Source organism: Somniosus microcephalus, chromosome 8, assembly GCF_052327205.1.
Source record: "Somniosus microcephalus isolate GS21.2 chromosome 8, FLI_Smic_1.0, whole genome shotgun sequence".
Taxonomy (NCBI): Eukaryota; Metazoa; Chordata; class Chondrichthyes; order Squaliformes; family Somniosidae; genus Somniosus; species Somniosus microcephalus.
The window spans coordinates 158,113,483-158,133,678 of record NC_140994.1 but is presented as its reverse complement, the minus strand read 5'-3'; the positions used below and the strand labels follow the sequence as shown (position 1 = coordinate 158,133,678).

General features: G+C 45.5%; 1 protein-coding gene across 1 annotated transcript in view; it reads left to right on the top strand.

The window, feature by feature from the left end:
* The window catches only part of cdhr2 (cadherin related family member 2), a 243,476-nt gene that overhangs the window by 29,284 nt on the left and 193,996 nt on the right, over positions 1–20,196 (top strand). The gene's annotated exons all lie outside the window — the stretch shown is intronic.

Here is a 20,196-nt window from a genome sequence, read left to right as displayed (position 1 = left end):
GGCAACAGTTGTTCGCCATGTGCTGGCCATCCCTTCACCGTTAAGTCGTAGACTCGTGAGAGAGTCGGGTCATTTCTCGTTTCCTTTTCAATGGCAGAATTTGTTACTGGTAGACATTCCACTATGGTTGAGTGGAACATCTCCACTGGGTCTACTGTAGGTGCCTCTTCTACCGTTGGCAACGGTAGGCGCAATAAACCGTCAGCATTCCCATGCTGTTTTGACCCTTTGTATTCTATGTTGTATTGGTGTGCCCCTAGAAAAAGGGGCCACCTCTGTAGCCTTTGCGCTGTCATAATGGGGACACCCTTTTTAGGGTTGAATATGGAGATGAGGGGTTGATGGTCAGTCAACAAGGTAAATTTGTGTCCGTGTAGGTAATGGTTGAATTTCTTCACTCCCCATACCAGGCTGAGTGCTTCCCTGTCGATTTGGGCATAGTTACGCTCAGCTGAGTTCAATGAGCGTGACGCAAAAGCTATCGGCCGTTCCGAGCCATCAGGGAATTTAGGCGATAATACTGCTCCTATGCCGTAAGGGGATGCATCGCACGCCAGTCTGATTGGCAGTGATGGGTTGTAATGAGCCAAAACTTCTTTGGACGTGATTAAGTCTTTGCTTTTATGGAAGGCACATTTACAGTCTTCGCTCCATTTCCAAATTACTCTTGTTTGTAGCAGTTCATTAAGAGGGTGTAGAAGAGTTGATAAGTTTGGTAAAAATTTATGATAGTAATTTATTAATCCCAGGAATGACCTTAATTGTGAAACATTTTCAGGTGCTGGGGCTTTTATGACCGCTTCAATTTTTTCAGGTGACTTATGCAACCCTTCCTTATTAATTATGTGGCCACAATATGATATTTGATTTTGGAAAAATTCTCACTTGGGGCGATTTGCTCGTAGGCCCTGTTCTCTCAGCCCAGTGAGCACCTGCTCCAAATTGGCAAGGTGCTCGTTGTCGTTTTCTCCTGTTACAAGGATGTCATCTAGGTAACATTGAGCCCCCGGAATCCCTTGGAGGACTTGCTCCATAGCTCTTTGCCAGATAGCTGGAGCGGATGCTACTCCGAAAACCAGTCGATTGTACTGGTACAGACCTTTGTGTGTATTTATCATGAGATATTTTTTAGAGGCTTCTTCAACCTCCATCTGTCGATATGCCTGTGCCAAGTCAACTTTGGTGAAACGTTTCCCTCCGGATAGTGAGGCGAAAATATCTTCTATCCTCGGGAGAGGATACTGTACCATGTGAAGGACCGGGTTTACAGTCACCTTGAAGTCTCCACAGATGCGAATTTTTCTCTGTTCTTCAGATTTATAATTCTTCAATGCTTTCTTCATGACTGGGAGGATGGGTGTTGCCCACTCGCTCCAATCTATTTTAGATAATACGCCTGCCTTTTCCAAATTCTCCAGCTCTGCCTCGACTGCTGGACGAATTGCATATGGCACTGGTCTTGCCTTAAAAAACTTGGGAATTGCTGCATCTTCCACTTTTATTGAGGCGGTGATGCCTTTCAAGGTTCCTAGTTTCTCTTGAAACACTTCCTTGGCGTTGGCCAAGATGTCTTTTAATCGTTCAGGTATGACGTCATCATCATTTTTTTCCTTACTGGTCACCGTCAGTGCTTGAATGGAGTGCCAGTCTAAACGTATTTTCCTGATCCATTCACGTCCCAACAGCGGTGGACCACCATCTTGTAGAACGTATAAATACAACTTCTGTATTTCCTTGCCGTTGTATACAACAGGCACCCTTATTTTTCCTTTGGGGTATACTTTCTGCCCCGTATATGTTTTCAAGATAATGGATGTGTCTTTTAAAGGTATATGCGGAAATAGCTGCTCGTAATCCCGTTGATTTATGACGGTCAGAGCTGATCCTGTATCTAGCTCCATTTTAACTGGGGACCCTGCTATTGTGAGGGTAACCCAAATGGTCTGGTAATCTTCTTTGGCAATTACATTATGTAATTTGAGAGAGCTTAGTCTCTTGTTCCCGGAGTCGCTATCGCTCTTCTGGTCTTCGGAGCTACTGTCCGTCATCATTTGTACCTTTCTGTACTTTTCCTTATTGATTTTTTTCCTGTTAGTGGATTTTTTGTTTGCAGATCGGCATAAACGTGTAATGTGTCCCATCTTTCTGCATTGCCTGCATGCTTTGTCCTTGAACCAGCAGTCCCTCTGGTCATGGGTGGATCTGCTGCAGCGATAACATCTCTCGAAACCCCGTGTCATTTCATGGGTGCCGAAGTCTTGTGGCTTTTGCTGTATCTCTGCAGCTCCTCTTGCACTGAAAGCCTTGTCCAGTGTTAAATCTTTCTCAGAAAGTAGCTTTTTTTGTGTTCCTACACTTAGGAGACCGCAGACAAATTTGTCTCATAGAGAATCTGCCAGTCCTGCCTCGAATTGGCAGTGTAGGGTATCAACAATCTCCTTAAAATTCTTGTCCATCGGTTCGGCTGGAGTGATTAAGTTTCGTAACAGCTTGTATGTCTTTGCGCCCATTAGATTTAGAAGTACTGAAGCTTTTTTTTCATCTTCTATTCCATTTGCGGTGCAATATACCTCCACTCTTTCCACATATGTGGTCCAATCCTCTATCTTGTTATCAAAAGCATCAATATTGCCAGAATTAGGCATCTTAGAAAAGATATGGCGCTTCCCGTGCTTTCCCGCCGCTGCTGCCGATGACAACGCTGTTTCCCGCGGTTTCCGTTCTTTTTTATTTATTTATTTATTTACAGTTGGAGACTCGTTCCCGCCGGACTCTCTCTCTGCCGGTCTGAATGCCGACCTGCTTGCAGCGCCGGCCATCTCCCGAGTGCTCCCTCCCCGTCTGTTACTGCTTGCCTCCGCTTTCGCTGCTTGGCCCAGCTGTAGAGCCAGCCGCTGGAGCCCCAGCCTGACGCCCAGGAAGGATTACCGCAGTACCTGCCACCAGCTTGGCCAGCTGGTGAAACAACAGCTTCTTTCACTTCTTGATTCTTCTGGACGCCAGAGGAATCGATGTCCTTGAGGTCCTGCCGAATTGTAGGTAAGTCCGTTTCCACTTCGTCGCCACTGTTGTGTCTGTGTGTTGATAGAGACACTGAAGACAGGAGTTGGTTTGATAGGTGTTTACTAAACAAAGTCTGGAGGGGAACTAACGGATACAACACAATACTCAGGCTTATATAGCCGAGTGGCCATTACCGGCATTACAGTACACATGGGGCTCTTAAAGGCACATACACTACAATTTCGAGGACCTGACCAAGAGCTGCTCAGGATGCCAGAAAGTCCAAAATGCACCACCACAGACCCCTCTACACCCATGGGAGTGGCCCTCATCTCCGTGGCAACGGGTGCATATTGATTTTGCTGGTCCATTCATGGACTCAATGTTTTTAATAGCCGTGGATGCGCACTCGAAATGGCCTGAGGTCATCAAAATGTCCTCCACCACCACGGAGAAAACTATTGCAGTCCTACGGACCATTTTTGCCAGGAATGGCTTGCCAGAACAGATTTGCTCCGACAACGGACCACAGTTTGTGTCCGAAGAGTTCCGGAGATTCTTGAAAAAGAATGGGGTAAGGCATTACACATCCGCCCCGTATCATCCAGCCACAAATGGATTGGCTGAGAGGTTCGTACAAAACTTTAAGAAGGCAATAAAGGCTATGTACAATGACAACATTCCGCTGCAGCACAAGGTGGACAATTTCCTGTTCGCCTACCGGAATGCGACACATGCAGTCACCAACCAGGCCCCAGCCATGATGTTCTTTAACCAAAGGTTAAGATCTCGCCTGGATTTGCTCAGACCAAACGTACGAAGAGATGTTGAGAGTAAGCAATTCCAGCACATCCATGAGAAGCCAACAAGGAGCTTCAATGTAGGGCAACCAGTCTTGGCCTGCGACTACCGAACAGAAAAATGGCAGCCAGGAACGATATGCACACGGCAGGGCCCACTAATGTACACAGTGGACGTTGGGGAGGGCATCGTGAGACGCCATGCTGACCAGATCCTAGAGTCACAGGAACAAGTCAACCCCATGCCTCGCCCATACGTACCTGGTGATGAACCCGACGTACAGGTCGCATCTACCCCAGAAACAGTAGCATCGGAAGCTGATGAACCAACCGACGACAGGGGGCCAGAATCGCCTCCGCACCAAGAGCAAGACACTCGGGAAAGGCGCTATCCAGAAAGGATCAGGAAGCCTCCCCAAAGACTGAATATATAAATAGATTATTTCCAGCTAATGTTGCATGTTAAAATTGTTAATTGTAATTAGTTTGATATTTAATTGTTAAATGAGTGTTATGGTACTGTTAATCTAAAAGGGGAGGAATTGTAATGTATATACCTTTAAGGGGGGAACTATCTTTTACAGCTCATGTATACTGCAGTACCGGCAGTGACCACACCTGTATATAGCACTGAGTAGTAATCTGTACAATCAGTTCCCGTGTGAGCCACGTTGAGTAAATACCTGTTGTACCGTTCTCCTGCAGTCGGTGTCTTATTATACACGGACACAACAGATAGCATTTTGGACAGCCCAAAGAAACTAATAATGAATCAGGGACTCACCGAAATTAACATAAGTGAAATAACAGTAATGAAGAAAATAATGGCACTAAAGAGTGACAAGTCCTCATGATCAGATGGTTTCCATCTCAAGGTTTTAAAGGAAGTAGGTGAGAACATTGTAGATGCCCTAACTATAATCTTCCAAAGTTCTCTTGGTTCAGGAACCGTTCCTTTAGATTGGAAAATTATATATCACTCTGTTATTTAAGAAAAGTGGGAGAGGGAAACCAGGTAATTATAGATAATTTAGCCTAACATCTGTTGTCGGGAAATTACTAGTCTATAATTAAGGATAGAGTGACTGAACACCATGAAAATTTTCAGCTGATCAGAGACAGCCAACATGGATTTGTGAAAGGTAGGTCATGCCTGACGAACCTTATTGAATTTTTTGAGGAGGTGACTAAAGTAGTGGACAGGGGAATGTCTATGGATGCTATTTATATGGACTTTATATCATAAGCAAACTTGGAAAAATTATTCTCAGTCCCCTCATCTAAGTCATTGATGATTGTGAATAGCTGAGGCCCAAGTACTGATCTTTGCGGTAACCCATTAGTTACAGCCTGCTAGTCTGAAAATGACCTGTTTATTCCTACTCTTTGTTTTCTGTCCATTAATCAATCCTCAATCTATGCTAATGTTTTACCCCCAATCTCATGGGTCCTCATTTTTTTTTCCAATAACCTCTTGTGTGGCACCTTATTGAATGCTTTTTGAAAATGCAAATACACTACATCCACTGGTACCCCCTTATCTATTCTGCTAGTTACAAACTCAAAAAACTCTATTAGATTTGTCAAACATGATATCCCTTTCATAAATCTGTGTTGACTCTGCCCAATCATATTATGATTTTCTAAGTTCCCTGTTACCACACACCCAATAATAGATTCTAGCATTTTCCCTACTACTGATGTCAGGTTAACTGGTCTATAATTCTCTGTTTTCTCTCCCCCTCCTTTCTTGAATAGTGGGGTTATGTTTGCCACCTTCCAATCTGCGGGGACCGTTCTAGAATCTAGGGAATTCTGAAAGATCAAAACCAATGCATCCACTATCGCTGTAGCCACCTCTTTTAAAACCCTAGGGTGTAGGCCATCAGGGCCAGGGGATTTGTCAACTTTTAGTCCCATTAATTGCTTTAGTGCTATTTCTTTACTAATACTAAATTCTTTAAGTTCCTTATTCTCGCTAGACCCTTGGTTCCCCACGATTTCTGGAATGTTTTTTATGTCTTCTACCGTGAGGACAGGTACAAAGGGCTAGGATTTCCCAGGGCCGTGGAGGCAGGAATGGAGGCTTGTGGGGTGTTAAAATTGTGAAATTGGGGGGCACGAACCCATCCCGCCCCCAACCCTCCTCCATGGCCATTTCCCAGGAGGCGGGTGTAGTGTATGTGCTTTAAGTCAGAACGACTTTTTACAGCTCCTGTATACTGTAGTACCGGCAGTAACCACACTGATATATAAGCTGTGCGCATGCTTCTGTACCCCAGTCTAGAGATGACCCTCCTCCAGTAAAGACCTGTTATTTGTTTATGTACAGCATCCGTGTAATTATTTATCCACTGAACCACGGATCTAACAGCGGCGACGAGTGTTGATGCGAATCTACCTGCAACATAAAAAATAAATAAATAAAAAATAGTTGAGTCCAGGAACACGGGCATTGACCGCGAGCAACCGCCCAGCAGTCAGGCAGAGATCCAACTTCGCTGGGGAGGCTGTGGAGAGCCGGGCTTGGTTCCCCAGCCACAACGAGCAGTAAGAGACCGACGACAGGTCCAGAGCAGACCCTTCCCGAGCAGCGGTGGCTGCAGCCGAGCAACGGCAGAGAGAGAGAGCCGGGCAGCGTCGATGGGGTAAGAAAGAGGGTGAAGAGAGCAGGGCACGGCCGGGGGTTGATCACCGAGCGGCGTCGAGGAAAAATACTGCAAACCGGAGAGAGAGAGGGTAAGAAACAGCCGGGTTCTAGACTGAGCGGCGTCGACAAATATCAAGAGAAGAACGTGCAGAGCACAGCCAGGGATCACGGGCTGATCAGGGTCCACGGGGCGAAGCAAGGGGAGGCGCCATTGAGCCGCGGAGAAGCAGGGAGAGCGCGGGAGGCGCCATTGAGCCGCGGAGAAGAAGGAAGAGCGCTGGAGACGCCATTTTGCGAAGCCGCAGCGGAGAAGACGGGCGAGCGCGGGAAGGAAGGAAAGCACGGGAGATGCCGTTTTGTGCCAGCGGAGAAGAAGGGGAAGCGCGGGAGGCGCCATTGGGGATAGTTAACGCACAACCAAGGATGCCGAAGAGTGGCAGTATCTCTACATTCGACAATGAAGTCGAAGATTGGGTGACATATGTGGAACGTATTGAGGCGTACTGCAGGGCGAATGAAGTGCCAGATGCTAATAAAGCACTGGTTCTGTTAAATTCCATGGGTGCAAAAACTTATGGGTTAATGCGAAATCTAATAACCCCAGAGAAGCCGGTAAACAAAAATTTTGAAAGCATAGTAGAAATCCTACAGGACCACTTAAACCCCACACCACTGCTGATAGCAGAACGATTTAAGTTCCATAAAAGGAACCAACACAAAGACGAAAGCAATGCTGAATACCTAACGGAACTGCGCAAGCTATCGAAATACTGCCAGTTTGGAGCGGGACTAGCAGACACGTTAAGGGACAAGTTTGTGTGTGGGCTACAAAGTGAAGGAACCCAGAAACGGCTTCTATCAGAAAAGGACCTTACGCTGGACAAAGCTTTCAATATGGCAGTATCACACGAAGCAGCCGCAAGGGGCGCTGCAGAGGTACAACGGAGACCGCAAGAATACGGCACCAACGAAATGACCTATGGAACAGGGAAGTGCTATCGCTGCGGCAGAACAACACATGACCAGAAAGATTGTTGGTTCAAGGACCAAGTGTGCAGACAGTGTGGGAAAGCAGGACACATAGCAAGAGTCTGCAGGTCTGGGAAGAAAACCAACAGTAAGAAATCTCCACAGAAGTACAAAAAGGTACACCAGGTGATGGACAGTGGTTCAGACGAACAGAAAAGTGACACAGACTCCGGAAGCAAGGAGCTGGGTTGTCTGAAACTACATAATGTAACCGAAATGGAGGATCACCAGACTATCTGGGTTACACTCAAGATAGACGGAGTCCAAGTGGAAATGGAATTGGACACAGGGTCAGCTCTAACAGTCATAAATCATAGAGACTACAAGCGGCTATTTTCACACATACCCTTGAAAGCTACAGAGATTGTCTGGAAGACGTATACGGGGCTAAAAGTCTACCCCAAAGGAAAAATAAGGGTGAAAGTGACATATAAAGGTCAGGAAATACCTAAACTGGATATATATGTATTGCCAAATGGAGGACCACCACTGCTAGGATGTGAATGGATCCGGAAGATACATTTAGTTTGGCATTCCATACAGGCACTGAAGGTGGAGGCCAAAAAGGATGACGACGTCACACCTGGACGACTGTCAAAAATGCTAACTGACGCAAAAGAAGTGTTCCAGGAGGGACTAGGAACACTAAAAGGAATAACAGCAACAATTAAAATAGAGGATAATGCAAGCCCAAAGTTTCTGAAGGCCAGACCAGTGCCTTATGCGATCAGACCAGCGGTTGAAGCAGAGCTGGAAGGGTTGGAACGTTCAGGAGTACTGTCCAAAGTGGACTGGAGCGAGTGGGCTACAACCATCATTCCTGTAATGAAGAGGTCGTTGAGTAATACACCTGGGGAACCAAAGAAGGTCCGCATCTGTGGGGATTTTAAGGTGACAGTGAACCCAGTCCTTCACACGGTGCAATATCCGCTTCCACGAATTGAGGATATTTTCGCCTCGCTATCTGGTGGTAAACGCTTCACCAAAATTGATCTAGCCCAGGCGTACTTGCAAATGGAGGTAGAAGAAGCTTCGAAACATTACCTTATGATCAACACCCATAAAGGTCTCTATCAATACAACCGGCTGGTGTTTGGAGTAGCCTCGGCTCCGGCTATCTGGCAAAGGGCGATGGATCAGGTCCTGCAAGGGATTCCAGGGACCCAGTGTTATTTGGACGACATCTTGGTCACGGGCAAAAATGACAGTGATCACCTCGCTAACTTGGAGAAGGTGCTCGCCAGATTAAAGGAATATGGGCTACGAGCTAATCGCCACAAATTCCCAGACGGGTTGGAGAGGCCAGTAGCCTTTGCGTCTCGGTCACTAACCTCAGCCGAGCGCAACTACGCCCAGATTGACAGGGAGGCCCTCAGCCTAGTATGGGGAGTAAAAAAATTCAACCATTATCTGTATGGGCAGAAGTTCACCTTGCTGACTGACCACCAACCACTTGTTTCCATCTTTAATCCTAAGAAGGGCGTGCCAGTAATGACTGCACAGCGGTTACAAAGATGGTCCCTGTTTCTAGGGGCGAATCAATATGAAATAGAATATAAAGGCACGAAACAGCATGGGAACGCTGATGGGCTATCGCGCCTGCCACTGCCTGCGGTGGAGGAAGCACCAGCAGTGGACCCTATCGAGATATTTTATTCGTCGATAATTGAACGATTGCCAGTAACAAATGCGGATATAGAGAAGGAGACCCGCAATGATCCGACGCTGTCACGGGTATATGAATTGACGGTGAGGGGATGGCCAACACATGGCGACTCACTGTTGCCAGCATTCTCATCCAGAAGAGAACAGCTGTCAGTATGCCAGGGGACAGTGATGTGTGGATCCAGAGTGGTGATTCCACCCAAGTTAAGGGAGAGAGTGCTAAAGGAGCTACATGAAGGTCATCTGGGGGGAGTGAAAATGAAAAGCCTTGCTAGGGCTTATGTGTGGTGGCCGGGAATCGATCAACAAATCGAAGACCTAACTAAGAGCTGCTTAGGATGCCAGAAGGTCCAAAATGCACCACCACATGCCCCTCTGCACCCATGGGAGTGGCCCTCCTCTCCATGGCAACAGGTGCACATTGATTTCGCTGGTCCATTCATGGACTCAATGTTCTTAATAGCAGTGGATGCTCATTCAAAGTGGTCTGAGGTGATAAAGATGTCTTCAACCACTACAGAGAAAACGATTGCAGTCCTACAGACCATATTTGCCAGAAACGGTTTGCCAGAGCAGATCTGCTCTGATAATGGACCACAGTTTGTGTCCAACGAGTTCCAAAAATTCATGAAAAGGAATGGGGTAAGGCATTACACACCCGCCCCGTATCATCCAGCAACCAATGGATTGGCTGAGAGGTTCGTACAAACCTTTAAGAAGGCGATAAAGGCCATGTGCGATGAGGATATTCCACTACAGCATAACATGGACAATTTCTTATTAGCCTACCGAAACGCGACACATGCAGTTACCAACCAGACCCCGGCCATGATGTTCTTTAACCGAAGGTTGAGATCTCGTCTGGACTTGCTCAGACCAAATGTGCGAAGAAATGTTGAGGACAAACAATTCCAGCACATCAACGAGAAGCCGACAAGGAGCTTCAATGTTGGGCAACCAGTCTTGGCCCATGACTATCGAACAGAGAAGTGGCAACCCGGAACGATATGTACAAGGCAGGGGCCATTAATGTACCCAGTGGATGTCGGGGAGAACATTGTGAGATGCCACGTCGATCAGATCTTAGCGTCACAGGAAGGCGTCAACCCCATGTCTCGAGTACCTGGGGATGAACCCGACATACCGGTAGCATCTACTTCAGACCCAGTAGCAGTGGAACCCGATGAACTACCTGATGAGAAGGGGTCAGAATCGCCTCTGCACCAAGAACAAGAACCTCCGGAAAGGCGCTATCCCGAAAGGGTCAGGAAGCCGCCCCAAAGACTGAATCTATAAATGGACTTTAGTTATTGAATGTACATGTAAAAATGTAATTGTTATTTGAATATTAAGGGGGTATTATTAATCTAAAAAGGGAGGAATTGTAGTGTATGTGCTTTAAGTCAGAACTACTTTTTACAGCTCCTGTATACTGTAGTACCGGCAGTAACCACATCGGTATATAAGCTGTGCGCATGTCTCTGTACCCCAGTCTAGAGATGACCCTCCTCCAGTAAAGACCTGTTATTTGTTTATGTACAGCATCCGTGTAATTATTTATCCACTGAACCACGGATCTAACAGCGGGTATCCGACCTGTGCTGGGAGCTGCCTCCCCGAGGCGGGAGAAGGGGATTAGTGCCAATTAATTGCCAGTTAACAGGCAGTTTTTAGCCTAATCCCTATTTTTATCCCTGAAGTGTGGGCTGCCCGACGGCTCCAAACCACGCCAAGTTAATGAGGCGGACTGTTGGGCTGAAGGGCTTGGAGGATTCGAGATGTCCGGAGTTCAGGTGAGTGATGGGTGCATGAGTGCAGATGTAAGTGTGTTTGGTGTGTGTAAAGTGTTTAAATAAGTTTTACTTCCCTTTACTTACTAATGCAGGCTTCCTTCCTTCAGCTCTCGGGAGTCCCTCATCTCACCGGCACAGAAAGCAGAATGGCCGCGAGCTGTCAAAAGTTGCAGCCTCTGCTTTCTGTTCTGGAGAGATCTCTAAATCAGCCTGAGAGGAAGGAATTAACTTAGAGTACAGATTGTCAGTGTTAGACAGCTTCAAAGAGCTGTCAAACGCTGATATTTCATCTGTCAAAAGCTCTTGACAGATGAAATGTCAATCTGTGATGTCACATGTTGCCGGGTGGCCCTTAATTGGCCTGCTGAGCCTGCTGGACGGGCTCAACAAGGTCAATCAAGGAAAAATCGAGTGGGTTGGCCACAACTTGGAGGCAGGACTACAACCCCAAAATTGGGAGTCCCGCCTCCTACTTGCCTCCATTGATAAAATCCAGCCCAAAGTATTTGTTTAATGTCTCTGCCATTTCCTCATTCCCCATTATAATTTCTCCTGCCTCTGCCTGTAAGGGACCCACGTTTACTTTCGTTATCTCTTCCATTTTACACAACTGTAGAAGCTTTTACAATCTGTTTTTATGTCTCTTGCTAGTTTACTCTTGTTGGTGAAAAATAGATTCATTCGAGTCTGTCTCAAAGTAGAAGCTCACAGTTTATTGTTCAGAGCGCTCTGGGAGAAGAGCCATAGACCCCGTGGTCTAGTGATCACCTTCTCGCCGTTACAGTGGTATCAAAACTTCTTTTATACAAACACTACACACAAATGTGTTCACCCAATCATGTTCCCCCAGCAACAAGGTATTGAGCAAAATATTACACACAGGTATCTTCAACCAATCACGCTCCCTTAGCAACAAGGTATTGAAACTTCTTTTATACATTATAGCAAAATATTACACACAGGTGTTTTCAACCAATCATGCTCCCCCAGCAACAACTCCCCTGTCCTCACAGGATACTAGTTTGGCAACATAAAATGATATGGAACCTTCCAGAACTTTGAGTGCTTTTTAATAGTTAATTACAAAATGGGCAGTTAATGTTATAAAGCCTAAGGGGGGAATTACAGTTTGTGTCCCAAGCTGAGCCTGCTCCGTCTTAAGCTGAGTTTGTTTTGTCTTGTGCCCATGTTTCTTATTTACAAGTTCACTTCTTATAATACATTCTTTAACTCTTTATGTTGCTGCTTTAAGCTATTTAATTTTCACCCTAACAGTCCCTCCTGTTGGTCCCTGATCAAAACTCCTTTTGTGACAGGGAACCATCATAAGGATTTCAGGCAATGTAAGTAGGTCTTTGATACAGCCTTTGGCAATACTTCTTGTAGGGACTTATAGCCACACACCTCGCTGTTCGGGTCTCACTCGGTTAATTACCATGACACTTACAGCAGGCCGTGACATTTGAGCGCAACAACATTTTAACAATAGGACCAAGCCATGCATCACTAATATTATAACAAAGAACAAAATCAATCCTTGTACTATTGATGTCCCGAGTGACCCCAACCATCCAGTTGCCCAACCCCAAAGGGTGGATGCCGGAGGTTGTTTTAACTTTTTTACTTCTTCCTGTATATGTTCTGCCAAATTAGTTATTTCTTCTGAGCTGTCTGGTATGTAGGTACAACATTCTGCACCTATGAGGGCACAGGTGCCTCCTTTTTCTGCCAACACATAGTCAAGGGCCATCCGATTTTCTAGAGCTACTGTGCGGAGGGCTACCATCTCTGCATTAACCTTAACTAGGGCTTCAGCTGTATCGTTGGCCACCTGTTCCAGGATGGAGGCCATGTTAATGGATTCCCTTGCCAATTTACCCGCCCCATACCAGGAAACGCAATGGCCCAGGATCTTTCAGTCTCCGTGGTGGCTCGTCTGGCTCTCCGGTGGAGGTCCCTCAGAGAACCCAGGTGATATATGTAGGGTATGATATAAGCCAGATAACAAGAACCTGTCCATTCTCGGGGCAACCAGGGGTAGGCCCTGCGACCGCACATGAAATAAGTCTCGTTGTAGGGCGTATACTCATTTATCGCTGGGGGGTCCCATTGTACCGAAAAGTCACCGTTTTCATTTAATGACGGGAGTTTCACACTACCCCCTCCGACAGGCAAGGTAATGCTACATGTGCAGTTACTGTAGCCCACAATAGGATCTGCCGGTCGTCCCTTTGTGAGACATAGCTCCCCTCCTTGTCCCTGCTTACTCCACGTTCTCAGGAACGGTGGTATCGTTATAGGTTGTCCGTGTCCACCCACTACAATGTTCTGGGTTGTACCTATGACTTTGGAGCTTTGTTATGGTGCTGCCGTCTGCCTCGGCGGCATAACAGCCCACACTTATGCATCCTGTTCTAACTCCAAACATCCAACTGACCGTCTCATCATCACTAAGTGGGATTGGTTGTAGGGGAATTCCTTCCTCCGAGTGCGTGGGGACATGGGTGCAGACCCAACAGCTGGCAACGTTAATTCTCTTGGCATAGGTGTATGACATGTATAAAAAGGTGTTCACATGTAACTCTCTTTTGGCCCGTGGGGGTACTCTAGCCTGAGTCCTCCCGAGGCTACATATTATAATTACACAAACAAGCAAACTACACATGATATCACGTAACACATTCATCTTATCACTTTATGTTAACAACATTCCAAAGGCTATATCGCCAACCTAACTGTTTGTTGCTTGTAGATTCTATTCTCCTGTGGGGGTGGATAGAATATCATCATTAGGCTAGTTCCTCAATCATAACCATTTGGATTTCCTCCTCCTGCTGGGGGTCCTGGTGCACGAAACTCAAAAAGTTAGTATGCAGGTGCAGCAAGTGATTAAGAAGGCCAATGGAATGTTGGCTTTTATTGCTAGGGGGTTGGAATATAAAAACAGGGAGGTATTGCTGCAGTTGTACAAGGTATTGGTGAGACCGCACCTGGAATACTGCATACAGTTTTGGTGTCCATACTTAAGAAAAGACATACTTGCTCTCGAGTCAGTACAAAGAAGGTTCACTCGGTTAATCCCGGGGATGAGGGGGTGGTCATATGAGGAGAGGTTGAGTAGATTGGGACTCTACTCATTGGAGTTCAGAAGAATGAGAGGCGATCTTATTGAAACATATAAGATTGTGAAGGGGCTTGATCGGGTGGATGCGGTGAGGATGTTCCCAATGATGGGTGAAACTAGAACTAGGGGGCATAATCTTAAAATAAGGGGCTGCTCTTTCAAAACTGAGATGAGGAGAAACTTCTTCACTCAGAGGGTGGTAGGTTTGTGGAATTTGCTGCCCCAGAAAGCTGTGGAAGCTACATCATTAAATAAATTTAAAACAGAAATAGATAGTTTCCTAGAAGTAAAGGGAATTAAGGGTTACGGGGAGTGGGCAGGAAATTGGACATGAGTCTAGGTTCGGAATGGTCATGGCCCTGTGGGTAGTGGAGTGGGCCCAGGGGCCGTGTAGCCTGGTTCTGCTCCTACTGTGTTCTAATTCTGTTAGATTTCAGGAGATGGTTTTATTCCTGTTCCTGGCTGGGGTGGAGATCGCCTTTACAGAAGGTAAGTACTGTAGAAAATATAGGGACAGAGTGATCTCCTGGAAGAATTTCGATCGCCTAGATGGGTCGGAGAGGAATTTCCCAGATTTTTTTCTCCCAAATTGGCCATTGGGTCTTTATCTGGTTTTTCGCCTCTCCCGGGAGATCACATGGGTTCGGGTGGATGCAGAGTGATAGAAGATTTGAGGTTAGGATCAGATCAGCCATGATCTTATTGAATGGTGGAGCAGGCTCGAGGGGCCGATTGGCCTACTCCTGCTCCTATTTCTTATGTTCTTATGTTCTTATGCTCGACCGGATGGGGTCGATGGGATTGTTCCCATACATACTTCAGGATACATCCCAAGGTGTATCCCATTAAGATAATACATATTGTCCATACAAACGTTCGTACCAGCATCCACTCCCACTCTTTATATTGTCTAGCATATTCTTTACTTTTCTACAAAAGGTATTTGTTCTGGTGTAGCCATCTTTAGGCTGACGAAGGGTCATAGACTTTCAACTGTGTCCAGTGCTTCCATCGTCCCATGCCCTTCATATCAATGCAAGCACACGTATCTCCACTAATTAGAACTTGATGTGGTCCTGACCATTTTGGGGCAAACCCGGATTTCCCTGGTAAATTTTTAACCATTACCTTAGTCCCTGCTGGAGGGATATATGGGAATGCGGTCAATTCTAAATCTTTATCTTTTTCTTCCTGTCTATCCCGAGTTTGCTGCCTCATTTCTTTTAATTGATTGCTTAATTCCAGGACATACCTGCGGAGTTTATCCTTTAGAGGACCCACATCCTCTCCTCCAGTTATTATGCCATGGGGGAGTTGCATTGTCCTCCCCGTCATTAGCTCATATGGTGATAAGCCCGTTGTTCGGTTTGGGGTGGCTCTTAGTTTCATTAATACTGCTGGTAACACATCCACCCACCATTGATGTTTTTCCCCTAATGCCTTGGCTAAGGCTGCTTTCAAGGTTTGGTTCATTCGTTCCACCATTCCAGAACTTTGGGGATGGTACGGAATGTGGAATTTTTGTTTTATGCCCTTCCAATTGCATATATTCTTTACTACTGCTCCTGTAAAGTGAGTTCCCTGATTCTGCATTTTCTGGTGCGCCTTTAATTTTATTACTGCTGCTTGTGCTGGGGCCTTTGCAGCTTCCAAGAGGGCCTCTATTCGCTGCTGGTGTTTTATACGATCCCCTCCTGTTGTTACAAACCCCCTTCTTCCCCAGGCTGTCATATAATCGTGCACAACTCCGAACGCATATCTACTATCAGTGTAGATATTTGCCGTTTTTCCCTTTGCTAATTCTAGCGCCTTCGTCAGCGCCACTATCTCGGCTACTTGGGCTGATAGTCCTCCATCCAGCCTTCCAGTCCCGGGCCACGAGTTTCGCACTTCCTACTGTTGCCAAATAGCAGAGTGGTTGTCCCCAATTTGCCTTATTTCCATCTTCCTGTACCCAGGTTAACTTTCCTTGTCTTGAATCTACTAGCAAATTAAATTCTTTTAACAAATCTATTCCTAAGATAGTCCCTTCACTATTTGGACATACATAAAATTGTGCGGGTAGTAATCGTCCCGCTAACTCCAATACTTGTACCTCAGTTCTAAATGCATGTAAATGTTCCCCTCCCAACCCCACTATATCTATCCTGTGTTTGGTGAGGGGAAGGGGTAAATCGGTGATGGATTCAGAAGCTCCCGTGTCTATCAACATATCACACTGCCAGCCCCCTAACAGTACCGGTACATAGACTCTAGGATCTTCCTTTTCCCTTTTAATGGGGGCCGCTGCAAGTCAGTGGCCGCCACCTTGTTCCTTTACGTACTGCAGGAACTTTTGATACATATCAGGGGTTTCGATCGGGTTTGGGTTCTCCCTTTTTGTCCAACACCTATCGGTCGCTTGTCCTAGTTTTCCACAGTTACCGCACACCGGTCGGTTTTGTTTAGTACCTCTACATTCTTTAGCCATATGACCCAGTTTTCCACAATTAAAACAAGTCCCCCTCTTCTTTGGGACAGTTCCCGAGTTAGTGTTGGCAGCCCCCACTCTTTCATGTTTTATTGCCGGGGCTCGTTCCGCCTCTTTGGCATCTACCTGGCATGCCCATTGGACCACTGCATCATATGTATTAGCGGCCACCACTCCCATTTTTAATATTGCTTGGTGGGATTGGGATAGCCCATCCTTAAACATTTGGATAAATGGCTGATCGGTCATTTGTGGGTTTGCCTGCCCCGGTGATTCCCGATATGCGACAAACAATCGTTCACCATAATCACTCCTGCTTTCCCCCTTTCTCTGTTTTATCATCATTATGCGTCCCCAATTTGGTGAGGATCCCCCCAGGGCCGCCTGGACCGCCGCTTTGAAGGGGTTGTAACCCACGAGTTGGGCTGCTCTGTCTGCGGTTAGGGCTATGCGATTGGTCCAACCACCGTCTCGGTGCCCTTGTTGATTGTCCACCTCCCTCCATTTGTCAGCCAGGCATTTAGCCCGTACTAACTGGTGGATGTCCCGAGGGTGGAGATCGTGGATGTTCCACATCTCCTCAAGATTGCTCCAAAATTCCCCATTTGTACTAAGGGCTTCAATGTTCCCAAATCTTTTAATATTGTTTGTTTTTCTAAGGGGCTGAAAGCCTGATATTTTGCTGTGGGCGCTAGTACCGTCCCCCCTCTTTTCAAGGGGGTGGCCTTTACTACCTTTGGTTTTTCCTGTGTTTTACCTAAATCATCATCATCACTATCTTCTAGGTCCGGCGGCAGTGCCGATGCTGCCGGGGCGTAGGGAGGTGGTTTTTCACCTTTTGATTCAGGGCCTGATATCCCTACAGGGGCGCAAAGGTGCGCCTGTTGTTCATTCCAATATTCGGATTTATCTGTTCGATATCTGTCGATAACTGTTTTTCCTGTTCTTAAAATCTCTACTTCCTGTTCTAGCTCAAGGATCCTTTCATTTTTACTTGCAAGTCTAGTGTGGAGTCGCTGTAGCTTATTAGTTAATGCGACTAACTGGTGCACTAATATCACCCCCGCCTTTTTTGTCTTTTTCTGTTTCTGACCACTCTCTTTGTGCCTTCTGATTCTGGAGCGGGTCCCACCCCTCCTTTCTCATCTTATCAACTAAACCCTTCCGGTCGTCTGCATAGAACCTAGTAAGGGACCCCGCTGGTCCCCATTCTATTTCTTTCCCCGACGCCATTTTGTAGTCCAACTTACAGTCTTATCAAATGCTGAGTTCCTCTACTCAGGTTTGTTCTTGATACCTTAATAGACTTTAAGCAGTTAATTAGTCACAACACACACATATATTTATTGACTTCACGATCCCAGGGTGCTTTGGAGCCTCTATGCCTACTTGATCCTGGCCATTACGTGGGGCCCAATCGCCCTCTTAATTCTGGCTCAGGCTAGGTGCATGAGACAGGCGCCCTCCTTGTCCATGTCGATCAGTCAATCACTCATTCCTTCGTGACCTTTATCGCTACACAGTGTTCCCTTAGCACTCGCGATCCACACTCTCACAACTGTGTTCCCCTACCTCTCACAGACTTTCCTTGATTCGTGATGCAACGGCACTGTCACTCCGCTTTCCCAGTTGACTCAATTTCTGGATGGTCAAAATTGACTTCTCGTCCGGGTTCACTGGTATGGGCGGTCTTTCAGTTCCGGAGCATCCTGCCGACTACGCCAATTGTTGGTGAAAAATAGATTCACTCGAGTCTGTCTCAAAGTAGAAGCTCACAGTTTATTGTTCAGAGCGCTCTGGGAGAAGAGCCATAGACCCCGTGGTCTAGTGATCACCTTCTTACTGTTATAGTGGTATTGAAATTTCTTTTATACAAACACTTCACATAAATGTGTTCACCCAATCATGATCCCCCAGCAACAAGGTATTGAGCAAAATATTTCACACCGGTGTCTTCAACCAATCACGCTCCCTTAGCAACAAGGTATTGAAACTTCTTTTATACATTATAGCAAAATATTACACACAGGTGTCTTCAACCAATCACGCTCCCCCAGCAACAACTCCCCTGTCCTCACAGGATACTAGTTTGGCAACATAAAATGATATGGAACCTTCGAGAACTTTGGGCGCTTTTTAATAGTTAATTACAAAATGGGCAGTTAATGTTATAAAACCTAAGGGGGGAATTACAGTTTGTGTCCCAAGCTGAGCCTGCTCCATCTTAAGCTGAGTTTGTTTTGTCTTGTGCCCATGTTTCTTATTTACAAGTTCACTTCTTACAATACATTCTTTAACTCTTTATGTTGCTGCTTTAAGCTATATAATTTTCACCCTAACACTCTCATATTCTATTTTCTCTCTCTTTTTCAATTTTTTGGTCATCCTGTGCTGAATTCTAAAACCCTCTCAATCTTCAGGCTTACTACTCCTTTTAGCCACATTATAAATCTCTTCCTTTAATATAATGCTATCTTTAATTTCTCTTGTTAGCCACAGTTGGACCAATTTTCCCATGGGGTTTTTATTCCTTAAGGGAATGTATATTCATTGCAAATTATGAATTATTTCTTTAAATGATTGACATTGCTTATCTACCATCCTATCTTTTAATCTAGTTTCCCAATCGACCTTAACCAATGCACCCCTCATACCTACGTAATTTGCCTTGTTCAGGTTCAAGACACTAATTTTGTCCTTAATTAAATCACTTACAAACTCAATATAAAATATTATATGGTCACTCTTCCACAGAGGCTCCTTTACTACAAGGTTATTAATTAACCCTGTCTCATTGCACAATAGTAGATCTGAAATAACCTGTTCTCTAGTTGGTTCCTTAACATCCTGATCTAGAAAACTATCTTGAATGCATTCCATGAACTCGTCCTCAACACTATTACTGCAAATCTGGTTTGGCCAATATTTATGAAGATTAAAATCCCCCATGATTACTGTATTAGCCTTGTTACATACACCTCTAATTTCCTGATTAATACTGTGCCCGACACTACAACTACTATTAGGTGGCCTATAAACTACCCCCACCAATGTTTTCTGCCTCTCGTTTCTTAGCTTCACCCAAACTGATTTTACAGCTTGATTTTTTGAAATAAGATTCTTTCTCTCACTGTCTTTATCCCATCCTTTATATCAGGGCTACTCCTTCCTTTTACATTTTGTCCATCTCTTCTAAAAGTCAAGTATCCTAGAATGTTTAGTTCCCAACCTTGGTTATCCTGCAACCACGTCTCTGTTATGGCTATTAATTCAAACCCATTTATTTCTGGCTGTGCTATTAATTCATCTATTTTGTTGTGAATGCTTCACGCATTTAGATATAGTGCCTTTAGGTTTAGCTCTTTCCTATTTTTTCCTGGTGTCACCTTAGTCACTAATTCCCTATTTTCTTTGTTAAGCTCTTTCTCCCTTCCTAACCTACTCTGCTTATTTTTACCTAAATCACTACTCTGATCTACAGTCTTGAGTTTTCTCTTACTGCTTTAGAATTTACCCTTCCTGAATCCTCCCACCACGCCTTCATTAGTTTAAAGCCCTATCTACCACCCTAGTTATTCGATTCGCCAGGATACTAGTCCTAGCCTGGTTTAAGTGGAGCCCGTCCCAGCAGAACAGCTCCATTATGGTACAGCTATACAAAG